The sequence below is a fragment of the Anopheles funestus genome, chromosome X, assembly GCF_943734845.2.
Source record: "Anopheles funestus chromosome X, idAnoFuneDA-416_04, whole genome shotgun sequence".
Lineage (NCBI taxonomy): Eukaryota > Metazoa > Arthropoda > Insecta > Diptera > Culicidae > Anopheles > Anopheles funestus.
The window spans coordinates 6,591,691-6,619,257 of NC_064597.1; the positions used below are offsets into that span (position 1 = coordinate 6,591,691).

General features: G+C 39.9%; 2 protein-coding genes across 3 annotated transcripts in view; one reads left to right on the forward strand and one right to left on the reverse strand.

Moving 5' to 3' along the window:
- Positions 1–24,989, reverse strand: part of LOC125768360 (uncharacterized) — a 74,772-nt gene extending 49,783 nt beyond the window's left edge. Inside the window, exon 1 of the mRNA XM_049435910.1 lies at positions 24,804–24,989. The gene's annotated coding sequence lies outside the window, so the exon portion shown is untranslated. The remainder of the gene's footprint in view (positions 1–24,803) is intronic.
- Positions 1–27,567, forward strand: part of LOC125768351 (uncharacterized) — a 108,579-nt gene that overhangs the window by 7,278 nt on the left and 73,734 nt on the right. The gene's annotated exons all lie outside the window — the stretch shown is intronic.

Here is a 27,567-nt window from a genome sequence, read left to right on the forward strand (position 1 = left end):
ACCAGAATATGTGCAACACATGTAATACGTTCGATGTGTACCATATTTTCATGCTTACAGAATTTTACCAACTAACATTGTTTCAAATCAAATGAATTGGTTTGTATTATCGAATGAGAATGAGTGAGTTATGAGTGAGTTGATTCGAATCTTCACAAAGAGTTGTTATAATTTCTTTTTGAAATGTATCTCATTCAAAAATATTTAAGAATCGAATAAGTTAAAAACCTAATAAAGAGTCATGTCATTCATGAAAGAGTCAATTCACTCTTGAAAGAGTTATGACTCTTTGATTTTGAATCAGCCATTAAATATTGATATCACTCATGAGTCATGACTCTTTGAAGTTGACTCATCGATTAAAGAGTGATATCACTCATGAGTTAAATGACTCGTTTAGGTGTCATTTGACTCTGGAAAGAATCATCATTTGACTCACTCTCGAACGAGTGATAATGGATATAAATATTCAATACTAATGTTTCTTCCGGGTAGTGTGCTATTTAATTCTTAAAATCGATTTAAGAATATTTAAGATCAACTCTTCAGTGAGTCAGTGAAAGAATTAACTCATTTATGTGAATCACTCACTCAGATTTAACTCACGTTACTGAGTTAATATTCTCGTTTCTAGTTTTATTAGACGATATATGATATGTAGCTAAAGTGTAAAGATCCTTGCAGGTAAGTGTTTCACCTAATCATTGGCAAAAATATTCATAAAAGATGCAGCAGAATAGCTTCGTTTGTGGTCCTATCTATTCGTCGCTTATCATCAATCAACTTCTTCAATCAAAAATTAAAACAAGTTGTGTGCAGTTTTGTTTAAATCGTATCGAGAATAATGTGAATGTGAAGTCGTAAAGATTTTTTTTCAAAAAAAACAAGAATTTTTGTGTTTTATTGCAAAAGTAGTTTAAAATATATTTTTTGTATAAAAGTTGATGAAACTCATAAAACGAAAAAAAAATGAAAATATGGAACTTTTGCTCTAATGCCTATAAGATTCAGTTTTTGGTATTTCACTGCCTAATTAAAAAAAGGCAAGAAAGAGTATAATAAGGCGAAAATTCCAGCCACTTGCAGCGTAAATCGTGCATCAGTACGGTGCATCATGGGAAAAATGGTGAGATGAGCCAAATGTACATAACCTTTCCGGCAGCATCAGTCCCTTTTTTTGTTGCTCGATGATTGCCCGCTGCTGCTGTTGGTGGCGTGGCAATATATAAACCTTCTTTTTTTTGGTGTGTGTGCACAGCTCCTGTGAGTGACGGTAAATGCTTGCGCGGGCACAGTTCGGGCATGCTTTCGGGCAAAAGTTGGACCGTAGCCCAGTCCGGCCATTCGCTGGTCCGGTACGTACCAAGCAACTAACCTGTTGCGAGTGTGAGTACGGGATCCCGTACCCTAACAATCTGTACCGAGCAACAGCGCGTTAACGACAATTGCAATGCTAGAGTGTTGTCCATCGTGCCGCATAAAAAGTGGGCAAGAGTTGAATGAAACAAAGTGACGATAAAATTATCTATTTGACTTGATAAGCTCTCTCTGGAAGAAGTGTTATTTAGCGAGAGTACCGTACCGAGTGTGGTTGGAGACTTGTCAGTTTCGTTGGAGTATGGCTGATGGTTGCTCGTTGGCTGGTTGTACGTAACAGGGAACAAAATATGATCGTATTCCCCGAAGCAATAGAAGTTTTGGTGAGGTTGAGTAGAGCAGGACTACTTGTTGGAATTTTTTTTGTTGTACTAGTGATATTAGTACACAAAAAAATGGGTCGACTCGTCTTGGAATCAGCGATTTTCGAAGTAGTTTTAACCGAAACTTAGAAAAAGCGTATTTCTTATTCGGGGAAAAACTATATATTTCCTCTGAAATTTCCCATCAATTGAACACCTTTTCAGCAAGTAATGGGTGCAATTGCCCTAACAACGTATTATGCCGGAAGAAAGCAGCGGTTAACAAAGTTCTTGAAAAATATTACACGCTTTTTTTGTTGTTGCTTCTTTTCAGCTGAAAAGTTTCACGAATTAGGGATGTATGAGAAGGATTTTTCGATCCACAAATCGACCGGTTTTTAAGGGTACGGAGGTGCGTGAAATTCGCCCTCCCCATTCCTTTGCGTGAACCCTTTTTCGCTGTCAATGCTTGCAAACGATGACAAACTGTTGGGAAAACCTCACAATTTCCTCCTCCCCTTTTCCCCTCCTCTCCACGAAAAATTCAAAATTTGAAAGTGTCAGAAATTTAATTAAAAGTATTTTTCTTCACCTAATCGCATCTTCTACGTTTCCCCAAAACGCGTACGTAGTTGGCTTAAGTCTACCGATAACTCTGTCATTGGGAGAAGGGTTTTCTTTTTACTTTTCTCACGGACGGACGTATGTCCCTGGGACGATCTTAATCTTTAATAGCATCTTTAACAGCGTCCAATTGTGAACCAATTCGAACCAATTGCGAACGTTTGGGGCATTTTGATAATAATTCATTATAGGGATGTTGTTGGTGTTGCTCACCGCCTGCTAACGGTTGGGTTCGGGGTTCATATAAGGCCTCATAAATTCACCGAAAGATAGTAACTTCAATCACAAATGTTACTGGCAGGAAATGAAGACCGAAAGGAGCATCATAAATCATTCCTCTTTAAGAAAAAATACAGCTTTTTTCGCTTAGTTTGATAAATATGTATCTAAGCATAAGATATCTGTTTTCTCCATCACAATTACAAAAGAAAATATTGAGACTAAACTAAAAAAGTACTTATATTCAGACATTCCGCAAAAATCTTACCTTTCTCGCTTGCGAAGTAGTACTCGAAGAAGTTCATTTTCGTTTTGATTCCCCATACTTGGCGTACCGAAACATTAGCTTAAGTGCCAAACCACTAGACGTCAATTGTGCGTGGATGAACATCGGGCGCAGTGCGGAATTTTTGATGATGCCACTCATCTAGTACAGCATAACAGGGCAATGAACAGCAGGGACCAATCAAAATGAAGTAATTCTCAGAAAACCTGGCACGGCTGGTGTACAGCCAAAAAATATTCCACCAAGGTGGATAACCTTGCCATTCAAACACTTCCAACACTAATTTCAAAGAGTCTGCCGAATCGAAAATTTCACCCTAGCGAAAGTTCATTTTGCTTCTTTTTTTTTTTTTGTTGGATCTTTGCAAAAGAAGGTACGCATTTCGTCGGACACGTCCGGTGTAGGATAGCAGTAATTAGAGCTAGCACGCGCGGCACGAGAAGCCGCACAAAAACCCCAACCAGCTCAAGTGCGGGTTTTGCCCAAAAAAACGCACACAAAAAAAAACATCCTCGAGATTGAAGAGTCGGTCGAATAGCCACGGTTAGCCGAGGGTAATGGAAAGGTTTCTGATGGGTTTGGATGTTTGTTGCCTACCACGCCCGGTGTATGTTTGTTTCCGTTTTGCACCGGGTAAAGCCTTACATTGTTGGTAGCCTGGATTTGGGTTAATCCGTGGGATTCGGTCAGCCTAAAAAAGTAAGACCGTACGGCAGCGATGCAATACATTCCTATCCATCTTCCTTCACCGTACGGTAAGCTCGATCCCGTCGGATTCGCTACTGCTGCATGAATGAAAGCAGCGAATGGAACGCATCCACACCAAAAGCTGGAAGGATGTCGGCCGTACTCGCCGACTAAACCTTGACTAGTTGCGACTTGTGGGATTGTGCCGTTACTGCGATAACTTTACGATTTTTACTGACCAGTGGCGTTAGACTGTTTTCCAGATATTCGCCTAGTACGCAACATTACGTCTAGAATTGAGTGGGGGTTTTTTTATTCTAATTTTTCAAACAAATTTGATGACTTTCTGGGACAGATTTGATTGCCCTTATCGTTTCTTTGCGTGCAAGTTTTGCAAACGGGAAGATCTTATAAAGCAGAGGCGTCAAACGCATTTCATTGGCGGGGCGCATTTAAAGTTGAACTTGAAAAGAAAATTAACATGGTTCATCCAAATACGTCTTAAGTTTGTATTTGCATATCAGGAGAAAGCTTTTCAACCTCCAAGGAAAAAATCAAACTCCTTTCTGGGTTCCTCCTTCTTCTGGGATTCTCGAATTCTGATCCTCCAGAAATGCTGAGAGCATCAGATCCCTACGCACAACCTGTTCATTGACTTTAAGGCGGCCTAAGATACCATAGATTGGACTGAACTATGGAACACCATGCAGTAATACGGATTCCCGAAGGAAGCTGGTACGGCTGCTGAAGGCCACTATGGACGGAGTGTCGAATATGCTGTAGCAATCGTTTGAATCTCACAGGAGTCTGAGGGAAGGAGACGGACTCTCCTATTTGCTGTTAACATCGCTCTGGAAGGTGTCATGCGTAGCGCGGGCTTCGACATCCGGGGCTCCCGTTCTCTCCAATTTCTCATCTTCGCGGAGGACATCGACATCATCGGTTGGACATCTGCGGCGATGGGCGAGAATTGGATTGAATTAACGAAGACAAAGTACCTGCTTGCCGGAGGCTCAGACCGTGTTAGAGCGCAACACGGAAGCAGAGTATCAGCTGATGGTGACGATCTTGAGATGGTAGAGGAGTTCTGCTACCTTGGTACGATCGTATCTTCAGGAAAATCGGACTCAGATGCCAAACTCAGACCTCAGACCGCAGACCCCACCAGGAAGATGCGCGTCAGCCACTCGTCAGCACAGCGAGCTCGTTGATTGGATCAGGTGGAGTCGAACCTGTCGAAGATAGGATGCTACCGTGGATGGAGACTGCAGTCCTAGACCAAGTTTCCTGGAGACCTGGAAGTGGAGACCTGGAAATGTCTTGGTGGCGTGCCAGACCCTGAGCAGGTCAAGAAGAAGAGGAAGACTCTTCGTCTGATATCTGTTGTTAGCTGATGGTTTCTACAATTTCCTTAACTCTGTCTATTACGGTGTTTCTGGACAGCGAAATCTTGCGAATTTCTTTAGTTTCTTTACAAAATCTCAATATAATCTCGAGGGTAGTATCGAAAGTCTTCTCGGGCCGCCAGTTTGACATACCTGCCGTACAGCAATAGACGACACTCCAGTGACTACCAACCATTTAAACGCGTTCTCGCGATGATTCAACTGTATTACTTCTTCTGAGGGGTCTTTTTTTTGGTTCGATTTCCACCCGGTTGTTATTTCTTAGCTGAGGCAAAGAGCGTGATTTTCTATATATATATACATAAACATATACACAGCAGCACAGAAACGGATAGCAAAGGAATTGAAAATTTAGGCAGCAAACGGAACTATAACCACTGGACCGGTACGGGCCTTTATCGGTCACGTTCGGTTGAATTAGATTACGCATCGGGCGGACCGTTCAGGCATGTTTGCGGGATGTTGCCGCCTTAGATCAACCATCCACCAGTGTGGGGTTACAAACTTCGGAAAAGCCGAGCGGATCAACCCGACAAAAAAAGAAACCCCCGGCCCCGAAGCTTAAAGCAGCATGACTTAAGTCTGGAAGAAGTTTTTGGCCGAGCTCATGGGGCAAGTGAAGCGAAAGCATGGTTTTTTGGAAATGTTATTCGACTCACGGCGGGCACGTTCCAATGCGTTCATGCGTCGGTGCGTGCCTTCCACGGCATTGTTATTGCATTCAAGCAGTACCAGAGCAGAGAGGCAAGCTAGCCTCTCTACCCATTTGGCCACTCGGTATCAGTGCGGGTCTGCGTTGTGTGGCCGTTTCGCTCCATTTTCGTTTTTCGATTCCATTTGCCGGTGTTCCGTTTTCGATTTTGTTCCCACCGCACGTCTGGTGTGTTTCTGTTTCTTTCTTTTTTGTTGTTGTTGTGTGTGCGGAGTTTCTAAAGTTATGTCAGTTCTTTTATGAACAGATGTGAAACCCATAAAAATGGAAGAATAATTTGTACAAAAACCGGTATCTTACATGCATGTCGGATTTTCATTCTCTCCTTCCTATCCTGTCAACATTCTCAATCACTCACATTGTTTGATTAAAAATCCTATTCGGTCTGGCACAATTATGCAAAAATATTTTCTATTCTCTCGTGTTGTCAGATGAAGATTCATACTCATCATTTTGAGATAATTTAAATATTAAAAATCAAATCGAAAAATTAATCTTTTCGACATAAGTCCTTCAATTGAATCTTCAGTGAGGAGTCATTTGAATCATGAATCTCACCGCACACATTTTCAAAATAATGAAATTAAATAAATTCAAATTGTTTAAATGTTTACCGTAGTCTCATAATCGTTTAACGACAAAAAAACAAAACGCACAAAGCCGTGTAAAATGTTTTGTCCTACTGATAGAAGCAGCAGCGAAAAATCCCTACCGCTACTACTAGAAAATACTCGATTGGTGAACCATTTTTTCTCCCTACCCCATTTCATCGTTTGTTTTTCAAGAGCGTTGAGAAGCAAAACCAAAAAAAAGGGAAAACAATTACAACTTTTACACTGATTGTTCATTTTTCCCTCTCGCGCAATATCCACTTCTTTCACAGACAAAACACACACGCGCGCATTATTTGCTGATGCTGCAAAAAAAATGTTGTACGCATCGCAACTTGCGTGTGAAAATAAGTTGGAAATGTTTATTCCTTTTTTTGTGGTTCCCTTGTTTGTTATTGTTTCTTTTTTTTTTGTTTTTTGCATTTACCATTGGGAATATTCATGGTTATACTGTCATGGAAATTGTTTCAACTTGTTGGGGTTTTTTTTTTATTTCGGTTCGAGTTAATTTTAATTTTACACTTTTCTGCCTTTTATCTATTCGACTAACTGTTGCTGTATGGCACATATGAACAGCTGTTGATGCATTAAAATTAATAAAAAAAATAGAAACATAAGCGGAATTCAACTATAAAATCCTTTTCGTATGAAAGAAAACAACACAAAAATCAACATGAAACACACTATGTAACAGTAATTGGGATATTTAATAGATGATTGATTTTTATAGCAAGTAAAAAACGGGGCGCCTCCATCATACAAAAAAAAGGAAAAGACAGATAAAAACAAACGCTTAAAGAACGTTCGACCAATCAATAGGAATCATAGTCAATATGGACACTACCGCAAGCAACAAGTATCCATTTTGAGAAGTTGATGTTTTAATACACTTTATTGATTTAATTCTATTACGTACAGAATATATCGGAATCACACCATCTATCTGTGCGGTGCTTCGATGGAATTTGGATGGGTTCATTTTATGCTTTAGTTTTTTCTTTTGTTTTATATGGTTGTTTTTTTTCTCGGTGCACGAAACTTCCTTACGGATTTGATGAGGGTGTCGTTTACGCTCACAATAGCCATTCCAATCGCATACTATTTTAAGCGGTTTCCGTCGGCCTTCCGTGTTCGTGGATCATTTATTGACCGTGTTCGTAAGCGTACGATGTTACCACGTACCCGTACCCGGGGTATTGAATGGGGTTTTACCATGTTGTGCGATGATGGGTTTGTTTGCGTATTCCAGCACATGATGGAACGAAAACGAATGCAAGTTGATTAACAGTGCCGATGAATAAATAAAAACAATAAAACTCGAAAAGGGTTAATCGTCGCGATTCGTGCAATGGAAAGAGCTTGTGTTTTGTATGCCTTGCCGTGGAGTAGAGCGTATTTCAGACATTAGTAACCAAAAGAGTGAGAGCTTGTTTAAAACAAAGATACAAAAAAAGGGAAATAAAACTGTAAACCAGAAAAAGATTCAAAAGAATTGGATGGAATGCACAAAAGCACAAAATGAAATCTGAGTAAAAAAAAATACAAAAGCCGCTCAAGCTGCCATTTTGTGCGAGACAGGAATTGGGGGAGTGAGTGGAGTGGAGAGGCGAAGGGGTGTGATAAATTTAGTCTCACACGTGAAAGAGTGATATCTTTCATGAAAGAGATTCATGACTCTTTGGGGCGATCTTTGACTCACTCAGTTAAAGGAGTTAAACAACTAAGGTTGTTAACTCAAGAGTGATACCACTCATATTTAATGAGGTCAAATACTCACCGCAAATAGATCACTGCAAAGAGTTATGACTCTTTCAACGGAGAAAAGATACGTTTAAGAGTGATATGACTCGTTCATGAGTGAGTCAAAGTTCGCCGCTTAGAATCATGACTCTCTTAAGAATGAAATGACTCTATTTTGAGTGACTCATGACTCTTTCAATAATGAAATTACTCTTTTATGAGTTAAATAACTATTTTAAGAGTGAAATGACTCGTTTATGAGTGAGTCAAAGTTCGTCGCATAGAGTCATGAATCTTTCAAGAATGGAATGACTCTTTTTTGAGTTATTAATGACTCTTTCAATAATGAAATGACTCTTTTATGAGTTCAATTACTCTTTTAAGAGTGAAATGACTCTTTCATGAGTGAGTCAAAGTTCGTCGCTTAGAGTAATGACTCTTTCAATAATTGAATTACTCTTTTAAGAATGAATTAAATCTTTTATGAGTGAAATGACTCTTTCATGAGTGACTCGAGACTCTTTCATGAGTGACTCGAGACTCTTTCATTTAACCACCATGACTCTTCAATGAGTTTTTTAAACTTATTCGATATTTAATCATCTTTGAATGAGTAAGATTTCCAAAGGAATAATAAAAACTCATTGTATTCGAATTAAATTCACCCATAAGAAAGGTTTAAATCACTCATCCATTCTTATTCGGTTTGCACATCACTTATGTTTTTGTGGGCAGGCATTTTCTACGATTCGTTTCCCTTTGTTCTTCTACCATTCGTATCGTGAGGGAATATATTCAGATTAAACCAATTCAAAACACACTGAATTTTGTAGTTATGGAAAATATACAGATTTTCATTTTTTCAAAACAAAGTTTAGGAATAGAATCAAATCGTATGAAATATTACTCAAAATAGTAGAATTACTCACGACGAATTCAACGTCAAAAAAAACTGGAAGCAATTTAAAAGAAGATCAAGCATTCCCAATGCGTAAAATCATGCGGGTTTTTATGTACCAGACACAATGTGTAGTGCAAAAAAAAAAGACGCAAGAGTCTGGAAACATTTGTTGCCCTGCTTTACATGCACGCTTTGTATGTTTCAATATAGGCGCTTAATATTTTTAAGCAATCTGTTGTTTGATGTTTCTTGGAAACAAAAAAAAGGAAAATGGTTGCAACTCGAGCTTCCGCGAAACAAAAGGAGCAGCAACAAGAGCAGCCAAACTCATGCACAGTTGATGTATTTTAAATAGGCCTCAAAATGACGGAAAACCCACAGGGAACGCGCCCGTTTTTTTGTTTTCGTTCTTTGTACCGAAGACAAATAATTCCCTATTTGCACTGGGGCAAGAAATTTAATCGTCTTGCTGTTTGGCTTACCGTACAACTGTTAGGTCTGTCGGATTGGTGAGGAAAGTGGCGACGCAAATTTGAACGGGGGTTTCGAAGGGGTTGAATGCAAGAGGGAAAAAAAACGGGGCAAAGTACGACTACCAAGCCGCAATTGATTAAGTTCGCGGAGTGTGGGTAAACATTATCCCATTCCTTCCACTGTCTCGGTTTAAGAAGCACTTTTCGCTTCGTTTTTCCTTCCATTCTTTGAGTGGCAGTGGTGTTGCTCTTCGTGGCCCCTTGACATGGTTGAGAGGCCACATGAAGGATTCTGGAATGGTGTTGGTGTGGTGTTTTTTTATCGTTTCCATTTCCACCAGGCGTTGGGAACGTTTGCGAACGTAACATGGAACTAGCGCATAAAATCTAGCATGGAAGGTAAATATATCAGAAAACTTTTAGCCTAGAAGATTATTGCTGGTGATTTTTCAATGGCAAATTATTTGAACTCTGATAAATATGCTTGAAGATGGATCTACTTATTGATGCGGTTTATCAAATGAAATGTAAAGATACGGAAAAAATGCTACCCACGGAGTTAAAATTATCAATTATTTCTCACCAAGCAAAAAAAAAACCTTGAGAAGGGGGAAAAACAAATTCCTCCAAATCAAACGTTACTGATTCCTAACGCATAACGCGCGTTTGTGAGCGTTTTAATCAAATTGTTTTATCTAGTCACACTTGGCGAATGCGCAACAGCAAAAACCGTTTATGTTTCACATTACCCATACCAATGGTGCTTTATGATTTCGTTTTCGGGTAGTCTGCGGTTTTTATGGGCAATAATGTACGTGCGGCTGCTCTACGCGCCCGTGTAGACTGTGAAAGATAAAAATTTGAAGCGAGAAAATATATACAATGTTCATATCGTCGTAAAAACGTGCGCGCTCGAAAGAAAAAAAAAGGCACAAAATGGTTCCGCAAAATGGTAACCAAAATCAAAGATATTAAATTTTTCTTTTTACTGCATCCTCCCGTTAAGCACCCTTTTTTTTTGTTGTTAAATATACATTTTTGGGTAAAACAAATATTAAAAGATTTTGTTGTTGCTGTTTTTGTTAATTTAAGTTTTAATGAAAAAAAAAATCTTTTTTCTCGATATAAACACACACACATACTTGAAAATGAAAATATGCATTTACGAGAACACTTTAAGGGATTTCTGTTTATTAATGCTTACAAAAACTTAAAACTTAATAAAAAGAACTTGAAAAAAGTAGTAAAAATGACTATTTCAGTCGTTTTAGTGTTAAAATTAAAAAAAGGAAAAAAAACTATCTCTAGCACACTAATACTTCAAACTCCAAAAAAAAGGATTATGTTTATTATTATTTGCCTCTTAATCCTATTGGAAAAGGAGAAGAAAAAATATCCAATTATGAAGGGTAAGCAACAAAACAGCCCTTTTTGTGGAAAGTGATTCTTCTTGATCCCCAGCTTTTGCTAGCAGAGTTACATTTTCCACTGAAATGTGAAATTATTCCGAACTGACATCTGATATTGACAGTCAAATAAGGGCTGGTAAAGAGGATGGAAATGTTTTGTGATGCGAAGAAAAAAATGGTGTTGTTGTAATGTGTTTAAAAATATTTATAAACAAAGCATCAGCCTTGGAGTTCGTTGGCAAAGGGCTGGGAAGCATTTTCTGCCAAATGGGCTAAATGGAGTTAAGATCCGCTTTTAAAGGTGCTTCTTGAAGTGTGTGTGTGTGAGCAAAACGTTTATTCGTTTGAAATGAAGAAAACAGACAATTTCATTGTGTAGCGCGAGCTGTATTGATTTTGCATTGGGGGAAAAAAGGAACCAAAAAAACAAAAGAGAATAATGATGGCGGAAAGGTGGGATCGAGAGCCTGTGTATCCTTTTGGAAATCCCTTGTCGAATGTATTTTGGGTGCCCGGAGTATCACAAACCATAAGAAGCTAGGTTGTTGGCGGCTTTTTTTTTGGCCCTCCCACCGAACATTATTCTTTCGAAAATAGTAGGAGGTTTATCATTACGCAGTACCAATAATGTTAAAATGCAAAAAAGAAAGGAAATTCCATTTTTATCCTTTTTCTTCCCGCCCCTCTTTTTCAGCGGTTTCTACGTTTGGAATTGCTCACCGGTTTGCCCTAACAAACGAACGAAAAAAAAAACTCACTTTACATTTGCTTTGCGCACAGAAGTTGATGAGCTTGTTTTTGTTGTTGTTATTGCTTCATTCCAAAACGTGGTTCATTACTGCGCGTTTGTTCGAGAATCAACAGCAACAATCCATCTTCGTGATAGCTGTTGCAACTTCATTTATCCGCTATTCATTGACTCGATAGGCGCTCAACTTGCTATAATGTTGGTACACGAGCTTACACACGCATTTACTCGCAACCATTAGAACTTTCGCTTTCATGTATATGTGTGTGAGCACTTTTGACATATGCTGGGGCGAAACAGCGCTTTCGCGCTCGAGCTCTTTATTTCGCTAGAAAATTGAATCTGGTTGAAAATTATTTATAAAATCTGCTCAAAGGTATGAATTTCCACCCAGATGGAACGGATACGGATCGTAGCTATATATGGGGCTGTGGGCGTTTGAAAATTGGCTTTAGCCGATGGTTTTCACAGAACGACATCAAGACCGGTGCCTGTATGAACTTTTTTTTTGTTTGCTTCTATATCATCCAATTTGATATTTCGAATTGGCTGGGACGGGAAAGATAAATGGCGTAAAATTCATGAAATAATGTAACTAAGGTTAAGTGACATTTGAACGTGTTATATGTTTGAAACGAGGGGAACCAACAAAAAAACTATGAAATGTTTAAATTTCTACCACCGACACATGCTGGGCGTAGCAAGAGATATTCCTTTTCGATGTATCAGCAGTTGGTGAAGATATGAGCAAGACTTGTGCAAAATTGCGTCAACAAAGATTTCTGCTGGTTAAAGTGTGTTGTAGATTCTTCTCTTCAGTAAAAAAAAGGAATGATAAAACAAAGAATTGAAAGGTGTGCTTCCTACACAACACAATTCTGCAAAGGCAGAGGGTTTTTGCTAATTTGTGGAAAACCTTGATTGAAATTTTTCAAACAACCGGCACCGGGGGGTTATGCTGTGACTGCTACGTAGCAATACCTTTTCAAAGCAATGTTCATTCAGCTTGAAATTTGCTTTACACCTTTTGTTTTCGAATAAGAGCGATTTTTTTTTTAAATCTGATTCACATTCTACAGTCCGTAATACAACGATAAGACACCAAGGTTTTTTTTTTGAGAATAAGAGAAAAGATTGAAGAGATAGTTGAAAGAGATGTTTCACAAAGTTGTAGAGAATAATAAAATACGTTTTGTAAGCTTTTTTGAACGCGTCGTTCCTTTCATTTAAAAGAGTCTAAATGCGAATTACAGTGTGTTTTAATTTTTGATAGTTATTTAAATAGTACGTGTAGGTTCCATTTTTTCCCCATATTACTGAAAAACCGGTTTTCAAAATATGAATTTACATCTCTGGTGTAGCACCCACAACGTGTACAGAAAATAATTAAAAAGTAAGTAAATTTGGGAAGTAATTCGCTTTAAGTGCGACATGATCTTCCAAAAGTAATGATACAAATTTACAAGAAATCTGACATAATAAAGAATCTTTTACAATATTTCTTCTTTTTCTTTTTTGGATTAACGACCTCTAAAGTCTAGCGGAGCATTTCTGACGCAAAACTACTAGGCGCCTCCATCGAATCATTTTTAGTAAAAAGTACTAGGCGCCTCCATTGAAGTGAAAATTTATATTATTTCAATACAAATAGAGTTGGGCCGTCAAGTAACGTCAAATTAGTAAATAAAACTTCAGTGTTACATTATTATTTTCTCCTTAAGAACGGCCACATAGTATCAAGACTTGCTTTACTACGAAGCATGATAATCATTCCTTGCTGAGGGAACACGGTCCAAATAGGATTTTATACCCGGGCCTGCCGTGTGGGCCGGCGTCCTTTATCACCACCAGGGCGCTCCCAGTGTTTATTCTTTTATTATTATTATGTTTCCTATTTTATCCCTACGAAATTTACACAACTTTTCCAAAACTACTAGGCGCCTCCATCGAATCGATTTTAGTACAAAGTACTAGGCGTCTCCATTGAAGCCTGAATTTATAATTTTTCAATTTAAATATAGTTGGGTCATCGACTTTGCAAAAAAAACCTTTAACTATCTCTTTAATTTTTTTCTTTTATAAAAAAGTGTATTTGTACATGGTAAATTTACAACAAAATAATTAACACAACAGAATTACCTTTATTTTTCAATTATAATGATTCACCCCATTGGATTATACCCCAAAAAAAGCTTGGTGCAACAAAATTAAAGCTGCCCGTCTCATCGTGGTACGGTTGCACGATGATTCAACAAGTTTAAACTTTACGGCGCTGCAAAGCGTGAAGAAGTACGCTTTTCGCTTCATAAAGAATCACAGTTGTATGGGTACCTGCCGTACCTGCACTTTTGCACACGATGCATCGAGTACGTTCGAGCCCTTTGGAGCATACGAGGCAATTAATAATTCTGAGCCGTACTGCACCCGGGATAGCTGTCGGGCGTTGTAGTTTTCCTCCTCCTCCTCCTCCTCTCTTCCGCTGCCTATAAGGCATTGGGTGGCATCCGATTTTGGCATTTCGTTACAACCGCAACTCTCACAATCATTTCCCCATCCCAAACAAAACCCCATCCACCATCCGCACAGGGATAGCGAAGGGATAGTGAAGCAGAGAAAGTCCATTAGGCTCAAACGATGCTTCCGGAAGCTTCCTCCATCCAGCGTGCCGAGTGTATGTTGGTTGCTTAATTTAGCTTACAAATGTCTACAAATGGCGCTTAATGCCTGCCGAGTGTTTGGAATGTTTCCAGCCGAATGGCGCAACAAAAACGGAAAGCAAAAGATGTGTGCGTGTGTGTGCGAGGCGTGAGAGGATATAGGCAAGAATTAGAAGGATAAATTTAAAGTTTGTGCTTGTGCTCTTTGACCTTCTGGTAGGGTATTCGAGTTGAATTTCCACCGCTTGGCACAAGGTGAACAAGGTTTGTGTGGGTGGGTGTGTATGTATGTGTGGGAAACCATTGCCTAGCATCCCCGCACATCTATGCAAACGGAGGGATAAATTGGTAATGGTAATATTCACTCACCCATGGAATTCATTCCATCCTGAAACACCACACACACACACACACATAGCCACACATCACGAACCATAAATTAAAGTCAGAAAGTGAAAACAGCTTTCTGGTCGTAATTCTTTATCAGCTCTTATCTTTGCTTTCGACTAGTTTTTCCGTGTTTTGTTGCTAATGCAACGCGCGCCGTAGGTGTAGTATTCGGTGGTAAGTTTCGAGATGAAATGACAGCAGGGCAAAATCTGGGCGTTACGACCATACAATCAAGATGAAGTTCAGAACAGAAAGTACTTAATATTCTTGCAAGGGGACACAATCGATTGGGAAAATGTTGTAGTTCCTGGTAGTGAACTGACACTGTGTCCGGGAGCAAAAGCGCACGGTTTTACACCGGTGAAAAATGCTGTTTGTAAGGAGAGACCTACTTTTTTAACGTAGTAATTATAATCAGCATATTATAGCATATTATAGCATTAGTTTATAGGTAGTCCGTGAGAGATTTTAAACTTTGACAGCTGTCAGTGGTTTTATAGCATCTCGGGTACTACATTTATATTGGTGAAAAGTATAACATCTTATCTTGTTTACATCGCGTGTCAGAAATGTCATCGAAGTGTCAAATATTAGTGTACAGTGACGTATGAAAAATGACAAGAGCAATATTGTTGACAGTTTTATTATAGAAAAAAAAATTTAGTACTAAGCGATAAATAAAATATTTACGAGCCATTCATAATCATAAATAAATAGTATTAAATACGACAATTTTATTAGACAAAAAAAGTTTGTTGTTCATAAAATGATTTGTCAGAAAAATGTTTGCAAAAAAAGAAAACAACTTCATGTCAGCAAAAAAGGTTTGAGGCAAATGAGTTATCTCTCCGATTTCTCGGTCGCTTCCTCACCATGCCTGTAGATCAAAATCAACCCTAGTAATACCCGGGTGCTAGATGAAAACACGGGTTGACCCTTGATTAGTGCGCCAGGATGGGATGTGCAATTAGACTGGTAGGCTTACGGCGAATTTTATCACCTTCTCCGGCACCAGAATTAGTCGGAATGAATGAAGTTTTTACGATTGCACCCGAAACCTGATGGTTGGTCGTGATTGTGCGTCTAGGGAAACGTTCCGCGCTTCCGACTGTTTTGGACGTTGCGTTTTGAAGAGGAAAGAGTTGTACACAGTGTGTGTGTGAGATGGAATGAACTCGACCGAGTACAGAAAGAGCTCGAAAGGCATTACCCAAAAAACCGCCAGATAGTGCCCGAGCTGCTGGCGTGATTGATATTATAGACTATCCTGTTCATCAACCACAAGAAGGAAACCGTTGGAGGGAACCCGTGCTTAGTTTTTGTAGTGTTTTGATTGAGCTCTTCTTGGTGAGGTTTTTTTTTTATTTTTTTATAGACACATTTCACATTAATTTCAGCACTGTTTTTGTGAAGTTTCGTAATTTGTGGCGAAAGGTTTGCAAGTGAACAAATTCAACCGTTTGTTTTGGAGTTTTGGAGTTTTGGAATGTGATATGATACATAATGGCTACCTATTTTCCAGGGAGATTACGATGGATAACGTAGAAACATTCTTGACCGGTGTGGAAACGGTGAAACCACAAAAAAACCAGCCACAATTAAATCCAGCTTTCGGTGAACCAATAAATTCACTCCCAGCATGATGCCTTCCGGTGTTCGTTGTGGATGTGGACCATTAACGGCTGGTCTCGTAATTGCTTTAAAGTAAGAATTGAAAAATAATTTGCAGCAGGAGCTGTAACAAAGAGCAAAGTAAAGAATAGGAACTGTCAACGAGAATGAATTTGAAGCACCACAGATGATTAGGATCTTCCCCTTTTTTCTGTTATTGTATCGTAAATGTTCGCGTTGGAATGGAAGCAGAAGGACGCCTAATCCAAAAGGAGTGGCGATGATTGTGTTCGGGTCCTTTAGTTTTTTTTGTCCAAAAAGGGAAATTGTTTGAATGTTTTTCCTCTTTCATCTCTCCTGGGGGGGATTTCTTTTAAAAGGAACTTCTGAACATGTTAGTCATATCAACTTCTTGATATTTATTATTTTCTCAAATTCTATCAATTCCAACAATACGCCAAACTTTTCGACTAATCGATAATTGTATAGACATGGGTGCTGAGCAGACTGACACCATTGATTTGTACCTTTAGGGAAGGGAAATTTTTTGTTCTCTCCCTTCCCCCCAGGGGCACGTTATTTGATGCCTATATAATCGTCAGCACTGTCATCGATCCAAACTGTCATGTCAAATGGAACGCTGAAAAATCGCTGCACCGTCAATCGCTGCTTGCCATATTGCATACTCTAGTCGAATTGTCAAACATCAATCAAAATGATACACTTGAAAAGGATGCGAATTTCAAGGAAAAAAGGACCGGCAAACAGTGTATAGTTCACGCATTTTACCAATGTCGCTCACCTCAATCAAATGGATGAGGGTGGAAAGGTCTTTGCTTTGAAATATTTAACTAAAGGCAATCATCGGTTTGAACAGCACCTTTGCGATAAGCGTTCAAATCGATGGTATAAACCACCGCTATCTACTGTCAAGTGTATTTACTAAGTATTTTTGACAAGTACAAAGGAGAGATAAACTTATTTATAGCACAACAATTCAAGCCTGATTGTACAGTCCACTCCCACCGCTTGATTTCCATCAGTTTTGAAAGAATCAAGTAATGTTGTGCAGTGAAGAGTCATTCATATGAATCTTCAGTGAAGAGTCATTGATATGAATCTTCAGTGAAGAGTTATTCATATGAATTTTCAACGAAGAATCATTCATATGAATCTTCAGTTAAAGAATTATTCATATGAATCTTCAGTGAAGAGTCATTCATATGAATCTTCAGTGAAGAGTCATTCATATGAATCTTCAGTGAAGAGTCATTCATATGAATCTTCAGTGAAGAGTCATTCATATGAATCTTCAGTGAAGAGTCATTCATATGAATCTTCAATAAAGAATCATTCAAATGAAGAACTGACTCAAAAATATTAATCAATGTTCAAACGTTTAAATGCATCCTCAAAGGTTCTTGAAAAGATTCATGAATCCTTAATGATGCGCTGTTAAGGAGAGGAGGAAGGGGGTATTACTTATTCCAAAAGGGCGGATCGGGAGGTGGAGGGGCAACCACTTAAATCTGTGTCCTGTTCCGAAAATCCAAGAATTCATAATTCAATGGAGATTCATGAATCTTCAGATTGGAGATTTAGAATCGTTCATTCACTTCAAAGATTCGGTCAGATTCACTCAACACTAGAACCAAGCGATTAAATGGTGTAGTTAAAAATAAAATTAATTAAGATACGAAAGCGAAAAAGCTAGCAGACTTTACAACGATGGATGGATGTAATAATCGAAAGGTCAGTTTCGAAACCGCAACAGAAAATTCCGTACAAATCAAACACAAAAAAATGGAAAGCAGAAAAAAAACACATTCGTGAATCCAACTCCAAATGAAAATCATCATTACAGCTGCCACTTCCATTCTGCCGCTTCCCTGCGGACAGACACGCTTCCCGGTCGCACAATCTTGACGTCTTGCCTTGTGTTAGTAATCACATCACCTTTCACAAATCGACACATCGATTTAAAAAGGGTTGATTTGAAATTGGCATTGTGTGAATTGGGCACCGGCAAGTGCAGAATAGGTGGGATGGGACAACAACGAAGAAAAAAAAAAGTACCGAACGAACCGAGGATGAACGACCCGGCTATCGTAATTCTTAAGGACGTTTAGAAAAACATTTCTCACTCAGGAGGGCGCACCGAATCATCAGCAGCCCCGGGTAACAGGAAGTGCCGGAAAAGGATAAAAACGACAACCGTGTAACGACCGTGTGCGGACCGTTGAGGACTGATTCGATAGACCACAAATTTCCCTTTTTTTCGCTCTCTCACTATCTCTCTCTCTCCCTATCTATCACAATCCGAAGCACCGGTGCGAAAGGAAGTCAATTTGCTCGAAAGAACCGAAACTGACCTCCTATGCTGCCTATCTCCCAAAAAAAGGGTCACCAGTTTACTTTCACTGACCTGGATCCGTGCGATCGAATGAACAAGTTCGATGCTTGTTTTTTTCTACACAGGAAATCTAAAACCTTCGGCTCTGTCCATTTTATTTTTGAATGGACAAGTATATGGAAAACTCACTCACCGGTGGCTGCTAATGCTAAAACCCTGTTCAGATAAAATCTTCTTCCATTTTTGTTTTGTTTTGTACATTTTGCCGATCAAAAACCATTTGCCATTTTTCATCAAGGTTTTTGTTTGGTTTTCATGTATTTTTTTTCGTCGAAAGAAAAACACACATAAATTGTTATTTAGCGAAAGCACATAAAGCGATTGTGTAATTTATTTATCTATATCATTCGAATAAATGATACAGAAAAATTATCAACTTTTTTATTTGCTCAAGTGTTCATTAAACCCATTTTCAGCTGACAAGAAAATACGATTGATTGTTTTGCTTTTGAAAAGTACCGATGAGAATTTACAATCAAAGTTGCTATGGGTGAAAAATAGAACAAAAAAGAACACATTCAACAGCAAAAAAAAACAGAAATCAACAGTCGAGTCCAGATTAAGACGGGGGCGAAAAAAAAACTCCCTAAAATCAATACCCTCCGATAAAATGGTCTTTCCCTAACGTCGGTTTTCTAATCTTCTGATACACGAAAAACGCTTCGTCTTGTGTGTGGGAAAGGGGGAAGCAGGATCAGGAACAGGTAAAAATGCAAAGGACTAGAGCCTCTCCCGGTCTCGGTCTCACTGTCACAAGCAATCTCTTTTCAAATTGTGTGTTGAATCATGAGTGTCCTATCCTCTACGTCCTGTTGGGGAGGGGGAGGGGGGCGCATCGAAGAATTAATGCGGATTGGACACGGACGGAAGGTTTGCAGTGTGGATAAAAAGCGTGAAAAGAGATAGAATGAAATTTTTCCCAATAGGTTGCTGTGCCGGATGGGGAAAAGGGGAAACAGTAGCAAAAACCCTTAATTTTTTATCAACCATCCACTTACCACCACCACCACCACCATCAACACGCGTGTTTCTTCACCGGAACTGGCGAAACCATTCGCATTGGTTTGTTTCCTTTCCAGAAACATTTTCCTCCACAATTCTTCACTTTCAACCACCTGTATCATGGTCAATTTGCTCCGCAACCAAGCCTTCGGTTTTCCCTCGTTACACCACCAGAGACCCTCCATTTTTGGTCACCCCCACCCCCCCTCGGATATGGTTCACATACATACAAACATACATGACTGTCCTTTTTTCTTGTTATAAGTCTCCGCTATAAGTGTCTTCTCTCTTGTTCTCTGACTCAATATATCTGCGTATCTCTTTTTGGTAAATTCTATTCAATCTATCTGAGGGAGGTTGCGTTTTTTGTTGTTGCGGAACTCTTTCGGACCTTTCCCTAATTTCCACAAACGCATTCCTGGGCTGTAAGGATTTTTGAATTTTCTCCAGAGGTGGAAACGAAGATCAAATTGAAGGATTTTTTTTTTGAGGAAAAACTTCTCTCCTCTTCCATCCTCTCTCTCCTCCTCTCTGATTTCCAACGACCGCAACAAAGAAGACATTTTGTCGTAGCTATTCTACATATTCTTATGCTGGTCGTGAGGGTTTATCTTTACGGATTATGTTTTTTTTTGCAACACGCGTACATGCATGCTTGTTTGCTTTCTATTTTATTTCTATTTGTGTAACGTTCCTTTCTTATGTTAGATAAAAATAAGCTATTTTTTAAATGTTTCTTTTCTTATATAAATGCCTCATACTAATTTGTTTAAGTTATAAAAATCTTATATAAGAATCCTATTAGTTATTTGGATTTAGAAACTTTTTTTCTACTTCGATACTGATCGGAATATTAATAAAAAGTTTAACAAACACGTGCTACAACATATTACAAATTTATATACGCTTCTACTGCCACCAAAAATTTACGAACTTCAAAATGTTTTGTAAGCAAATCGTCTATCTATTCCGCTCACTAAACGATACAGTATATCAATTAATCAATAAATCAAAACCATAAAAATATTATACCATTTTCCTGTGGGGCAAAATAACTTTTTATAGCTACTTTGGAGAGAAAAAAAGGAGAAAACCATAGTTTTCAACAACACGCATACGAGGGGAAAAAGAAATAGCGTTACGCCACTAGAAAACAGTTTAATTAATGGTAACTCACCAAAGAATGCGTGAATACTAAAAACCCCTCTGGGACCTACTGTTCGGTTTTAATGCGCAATACTAGTGCGATGCCTCTCAATGGTAAACTAAACGAGAGTGATAAACGATGTAAAGAAAGAGAATTTCTAGTATCCGATTCCATCACGCGACGCTGATGGTTCGCTCTTGAAGAAGGTGAAACGTAAAAGACGTTCCTGCAGCAGGGTCTTTAGCTGTCAGTTGGTGCTGAAACTGAACGCACTTCGAACCAGTTTTACGACCTGCTCACGTGATTGCCAGACGCCTTCGTGTGTACCGAGTTTTCAAGTTTTTCTTGTTTCTTTTTTTTACGGTTGATTCGTCTTGCGCAGTGCCGTACACCACATAATTTTAAGCTAAAACCAAAATTTTATTGCAGATCGTAAAAGCACGGTCGCACGGTGCTGAGACGTAGCATACTGTGCTAAGATCATAGAATAGCTATTCTCCTTTTTTTTTGCTTCTTCTTCCACGCAATCTTTTGCGTGGATACAATGGTATAAAGCGAAGCACTAAACTCTCCGGTAGTATATGGTGGTGTTTTCAAACGCTACACTCATTCACCTTAAGAGCCACACACTTATAGAAAAACTCTTCCAGCTGAGGAGCATTCAAGTGGCTCAATACCCTCTCATCTGCCGTACTCTAGAAGGGCATCTATCATCGAGGGTCTCTTCAACAGGTAGGACCGGCGCGAGCCGAAAATTCATTTTCTCCCCACCCAGATGCAGCTCTAGGCAGCTTCCATCGATCAATCAAGTTGATTGCCTTATGTGGGCGACGGGCGGATGTCATCTTGCCCCAGGGGAGTACGGCACGTTCGGCCCCCTGGTGGACATACACACTGACTCTATCAATTAGTGTCAAATAACTGACCATTTAGTGCTGTTTAAGGACGCTCCGAGCTTAGGTCGTACTCATTGTGAAACCTGAAACGAGCAGCGTGGTAAAAAAAAACAGTTTGGATGGGAGTAACGCATGGCACACGAACACCTTTATCTGTCATCATTTCGGTATTATTTATCCGGTTTCAGACACCACCCAGGTACGGACCAACCGAAAACTTCTGACGTATCAGACAGAAGTAACTCACATTCGTTGCAAATCAGTGTTTGTTGAGGTTTTTCGTTTTATTCCTTTCACGAGAAAAAGAAACAAAAACACTCCAAGAATTCGACAACAAAGTTACCATCCACCCGGGGCATTCGTATCGCGTACGTCACACGTCACGAAAAGTAATTCGGACGCTTGTCAAGAGCTGGACGTAGGGTAAGTTTGCCTGATGTCTGAAGAATACGCACGAATTGAATTGACCCATCCATTAATGGTTCACACCGGCATGTTTCTTAATGAACACATCCGCCAGCCATTTTTGGTTAGCTGTAGCTGTCAACACATCAACGCCTGATTTGTACGTACGTGATGGGGCGAATTGCTTATCTTTCAAGACACGCATCTTGGACGGCTTGGAGTTCCTCACAATGGGCTATTTATATGTGTTGCGAGAATATTAGTAAAGGAATTCTTTATATCTCTGGTAGATCTTAACCTAGAAACTATAGAAACCTTGGGAAATAATGTTAAGATATGTGTTGATTATCATATCATTTCAACTCACTCATAAATCCTTGGGGGAAATCTTTCCAAATAAGCTGGTAATTGAATTGTGAAACTATATCACTTAATCTGGAAACTTAGCAACATGTCTAGTGTTAAGTAATCAACTACCACAATACAGTGGGCAAAAGTTTGGAGAATGGGTAATGAAGATGGTTGCCACCAGGCAAATTCAGGTTAGGTTGAGCAATATCTGTGAAGCGGAATCAGGAATTACCTGAAAATTACTTAACATTCCTCTAAGCTATCCACGGTGCGTTCGTAGTAAAGATATGACGCCATGCCGCACATCATCTTTATTAACATTCCGCAATTAGGCTGGTGAAGGTTTGTTGGGGCCGATACAGCTGCCAGGCGTTCGAGACGCGGGAGGAGGGCGAGCACAAACAGCGAGGGCAATTACGACCTGCCTTCCAAGGGCGGTTGGGCCTACTCGCTGGTCCGATTGATCCCAGGGGCAGTTAATTTAGCTAAATTTAAATTTATTTCTCAGCCCATTACGTGTCCGTTAACGAAATTCAGCTGGTAGTGGTGAGGGTGGTCGAAAAAGAGGAAGGGAATAAAGGCACACACATTCAGGGATTCGGTTCTTCGCACGAGCGGGGAAACCGTAAATGGTCATTCCAGTACCGGAGAGCACTCACCTACGCAAAACACATGCTACCCGACGGTACTGCACCGTGCACCGTAAATAACTGCAATAAATAACGGAGCTACACCATTCGGCTACAGAACATTCCCCGTTTATTTTGCTGGAATCTTCATCTTTTCCGTGGTGTTATATGCTAAAGCTGTTAAAGTGAGGAGAGCGTAAGTGCCGTTAGTAAAAGGATATGCATAATCTAACCGGGGCATTCGCAGAACGAAAAACGGCCGTTGATTGCGATGCTGACCTTGGCGTTATGGAATGATGTCCATAAGCTGAAATATGTTACACAGGTACCATGGAGCATAAACCCCCTGGACGGAAGGCCTCTCGACACGGTGGTTCCGTTTTGCACTCCCCAAACCACACACACACGAGTGTGCAGAGCGTTACAGAAACCGTAGTGCATTCCGGGACGTGATTTAAATTTAATTTGCAACTCGCATCCATGATAGCATGTAAGCATAAAAAAACACAACCTCAAATTCACGCGAATAGTTCCGGTGGAAACCGCGCGATTTGCGAGATTCGTGAAATTATTACAAAACAATTGCGGAAGAGTTATTTGGAACAGGCACGCTCTGTTTGGAAAATGCTTTACATTTGTTAGAGTAAGCATAATGAAGAGTCGTTAGTTCAAGTGCTGAGTGAAGATTCTTGCTTTACAGCGTATATACACTCGGCTGATGTTCAGCTTGCCATTCGAGATATTAAGCTCTCTTCGACACCGTGCTCTCCAGCTCTAGGCGAACGTACCGAAACTGTCACCAATAATTACGGCGTATTCTACTTGTATTCTACTGGTACGCACCTCGCGTCCGACGGTACTGTCACAGCATTATTTTGTTTTCCTTCGAGACCACTGTTAATTACCCTCGAACAACCTAACACCCACGTCCGTTGGGACACTTTCGGTACGTGCTACGCTTGGTTATTTATCGCAATCCCGAACCACCAGCATCGGTCGACCAGCCCGCCTCTAGTCGGGATTAGATAATTATTTTATTTGCTAACATTTTCGGGAAATTAACCTCCCACTCAACAACAGCAGCAACAAAAAAAAACACTACAGCCCCGGAACGCGCTTCGTCTTATAATGCAAAGGCCCCGGCAGTCCTTAGAATCACTTTTGAGATGGGAAAAGCCAGAGATGGTTCCCGTAAGCACTTGGGAACAGTAGTATTTATGGTTCTTTTTTTTTGCTTTTATCTCACTTCCGCTCGTATGCTCGTAGACGAAATTGTTTCTTTTACAGGAATTAGTGTTTGATCCCCCCCTCCCCTTCCCCTCTCACACGGAGAATATTCAGTAGCAAACATTAGCCATGGCAATTTCCAACTTTATAAATTACATTACTTCGCCTACCGTACGTGGTTGATGTCTACGTTCCGTGTTCGGGCTGTATTTTTTTTTCTTCTTTGCTTACCATCATACAATGGCTATTTTTAAAATAAATTGATTTCTTACTTTCCAGCAGGTGTAGTTGCATTTTTTTGGGAGTTTTTTAATGAACTCTGGATAACTATTCACCTTGAAATCACGATATACATATATTATAAAACTCATAGATTTATGTTTTCTATATATCTTGGTAAAAAACATATCTATCTCTTCAAGTTATTCTCTATTTTCCAAAATAGAAAATTTTTTTTGAATTTCCCAAAATTCTTCATGAGACAATTCATGACGCAATGGCGAGGTTTTTTTTCTCTCTCTTTAAAAGGTGTACATATCTAAATATTTCTTTTTGCTAGTCTATGAAAATGTTTACTTACCGCAACGAGTTGCAATACAACTACAAATTACCGCTAATGTAATTAGTGGTAAATTAACGAGACACGGTACTCCAGCGTCGCGTTGAAACTCCAAGACGCGAAAAGATAATTTCCTTTCTGTTTCTGAAGAAACGGGTGACAACGACCGTCCAACATCAAAGGCAGCTTCGGTTCATGGGTTTTCTTCGGAATATAAGACTAAAAAGAAAGAAAGAAAGAAGCACCCATCATTCATTTGGCCCATTCGCGTACCCCTACATGCCGGTTTACCAGTTGTTATCAGCGACCTCGTCCCGGCTGTATACGCTATGCACGGACATTAATTTCATTCTTCGCCTTTGGTTATGATATTTTTCACCACACCACAAACTAGAGGAAAACCCCAGAAACGAGAAAAGGGGGAGTAGGCAGCATAAAAGGCAAAGTAAAAGAAATACACTGTGCAAGCGTCTTTACGCTGAGTATACGCACCGACTTGTTGGGTGAGCTAAACGTATTAAGCAAACCACTTCCTTCCGTGACTAGACGCCGAAATGGCCTAATGAATAAACCAATATGTCGTGGGAAATTGTGAATGGTTTTTCGCATGGTACAGAGTTTGAAGAATTCCAAAACGCCTTCGACAAGTGTGAGTCGAAAAGTAGGTACCGTTCGGTAGTATTTAAGTGGCACGTGGCACACACTCGTACCTGACGAAGTACCTCTTACGGAAGACAACGCGCAGTGTTCATTATGCTGCAAACTGGAGATGGGTCATACGGTTCATTTCATGGCTCGACTCGGAGTCGGGTGCAGCAGAATCGGTTTCGACTACGAGACGTGGGTGTAGCGGGTTCGGGACGATCCGTAAATATAAGTAAGTTCAGTAGTTCCGACCAGAACTGGCTGCACCTACGAGTCGGAGTCGTTTATGGCAGCTTGAACCTACTGAACCTGCTCCGATCCGAGTCCGATCCGTACTCGCTGCACCGACGGGTAGGAGTCGCTTGTGGTAGCTTGCATCTACTGAACCTACTGAACCTGCTCCGATCCGAGTCCGATCCGAACTCGCTGCCCCGAGGTGTCGGAGTCGCTTATGGTAGTTTGTATCTACTGAACCTACTGAACCTGCTCCGATCCGAGTCCGATCCGAACTCGCAGCACCGACCGGTCGGAGTCGTTTATGGTAGCTTGAACCTACTGGAGCTACTGGACCTACTGAACCTGCACCGATTCGAACTCGCTGAATCCACGGGTAGAACTCGTTTATGATAGCTTCCACGTATCGGAATCGTTGAACCTACTGAACCTACTTGTAATCACGGCTCGATCCGAACCGATTCGGTTCGCTTATGGATAGATCCGACTCGGTAGGTTCTGGTCGATCCGCCCATCACTACTACAAACCACACACAACGCCGTACATTAACGTTCAAGTATGCAGCGCACTCATTTTTCTCATTACAGGAAGAAATTTCTACTGTAGACAGAGATGCTCAATCTGGTAACGAGGTGTTGCCAAATTGAATTTTTAATTATTATGGTTAGTTAAACAAGCATTAAAGAATACAAAGAACTGGAAAGAATCACCTTTATTCAGAGCTTTGTATTGTGATGGTTTTTTTTATTAACAATATTGTAGATATAAAAGCATGAATTAATCATTCTTTTATTTAATAATATTCTGCAATAAATTTCTACAGCAAATATACAACAAATTTGTTTTATTGACATTTTTATAACAATTTGTCGCGTAAAAGAATCGAAACATTCACTTTCGAAGGTTATTGTATCGAGAAAAAAATATTAGAATCGAGTGAAAGTTTCAGTGTGAAAGCAGTACGCTTTCACAATCGTTCTAGTTTTTACGATATGCTCACTAGGTGATATTCTATTCGTGTTGGGAAAGTTTCTATCATGCGTCGTAACGTTCGCTCAGCATATTTCTTGCGTTTTGCGCAAAATTTCACTCGTGAGCAGATTTCCTCTACACACTCAGCTCTTAATATCTCTTCCATGCTCCTTGCGGTCCAGCTGCCATGCTGTGTCGTCGACAAAGGGACATTCGGCATCAACCTCACCCTCTTGCGGGGAGGGGGTTTGCAAAAACATGCGGTCGAAACCACCGAATACGTCGGATCCTACTACTTGTGCAGTCGCATTGGTTTCGACGAATAGAATCCGCTTTTGCGTGGGAGGGTGTGAAAAAAAGGGCATAAGGGAAGGCAAAATTAATTTTCATCAAAATGAAATCACATTACCGGACGCTGTTGAATCGTGGGAGACATACGAACGTGTGCGTGCATGTATTGGAAAATTCAACCGAAAAACCAGAAGCAACCGCTTGCACGGTGGAAGGTCCTTTTTGCCGTCGGAATCGTTCACTGGGTTCGCTGCTTGCGTTCGGGTAGTGGCAGCAACACGAGCAGAATGCAAACAAACCAACAAAACAAAGCACACAAAAAACACAAACCTTCCAGAAACACGAACACAGCCACTGCTGACACGGGTGAGTAGACATGAATGGGAAAATCATATCTAGTTCCTGGAGCAGGAACGAACTAAGGAAAAATGTATATGAAAGCGAAACACATACCTCCCCCCCCCCGGTACTAAAACAACCGCGCTGCGGCCATGTATCACCTTCGGTTTCGAACGTTCTTGTTTTTACTTTTTTTCCTGTGTTTTGTTTCTTGAAGGATACAGAGCACTGTAGATCCCGGCCAATCGTAATCGAAAAATCGATGGCACGTTGTTTCCATTTTTTTTTGTTGCTCTCTTTCCA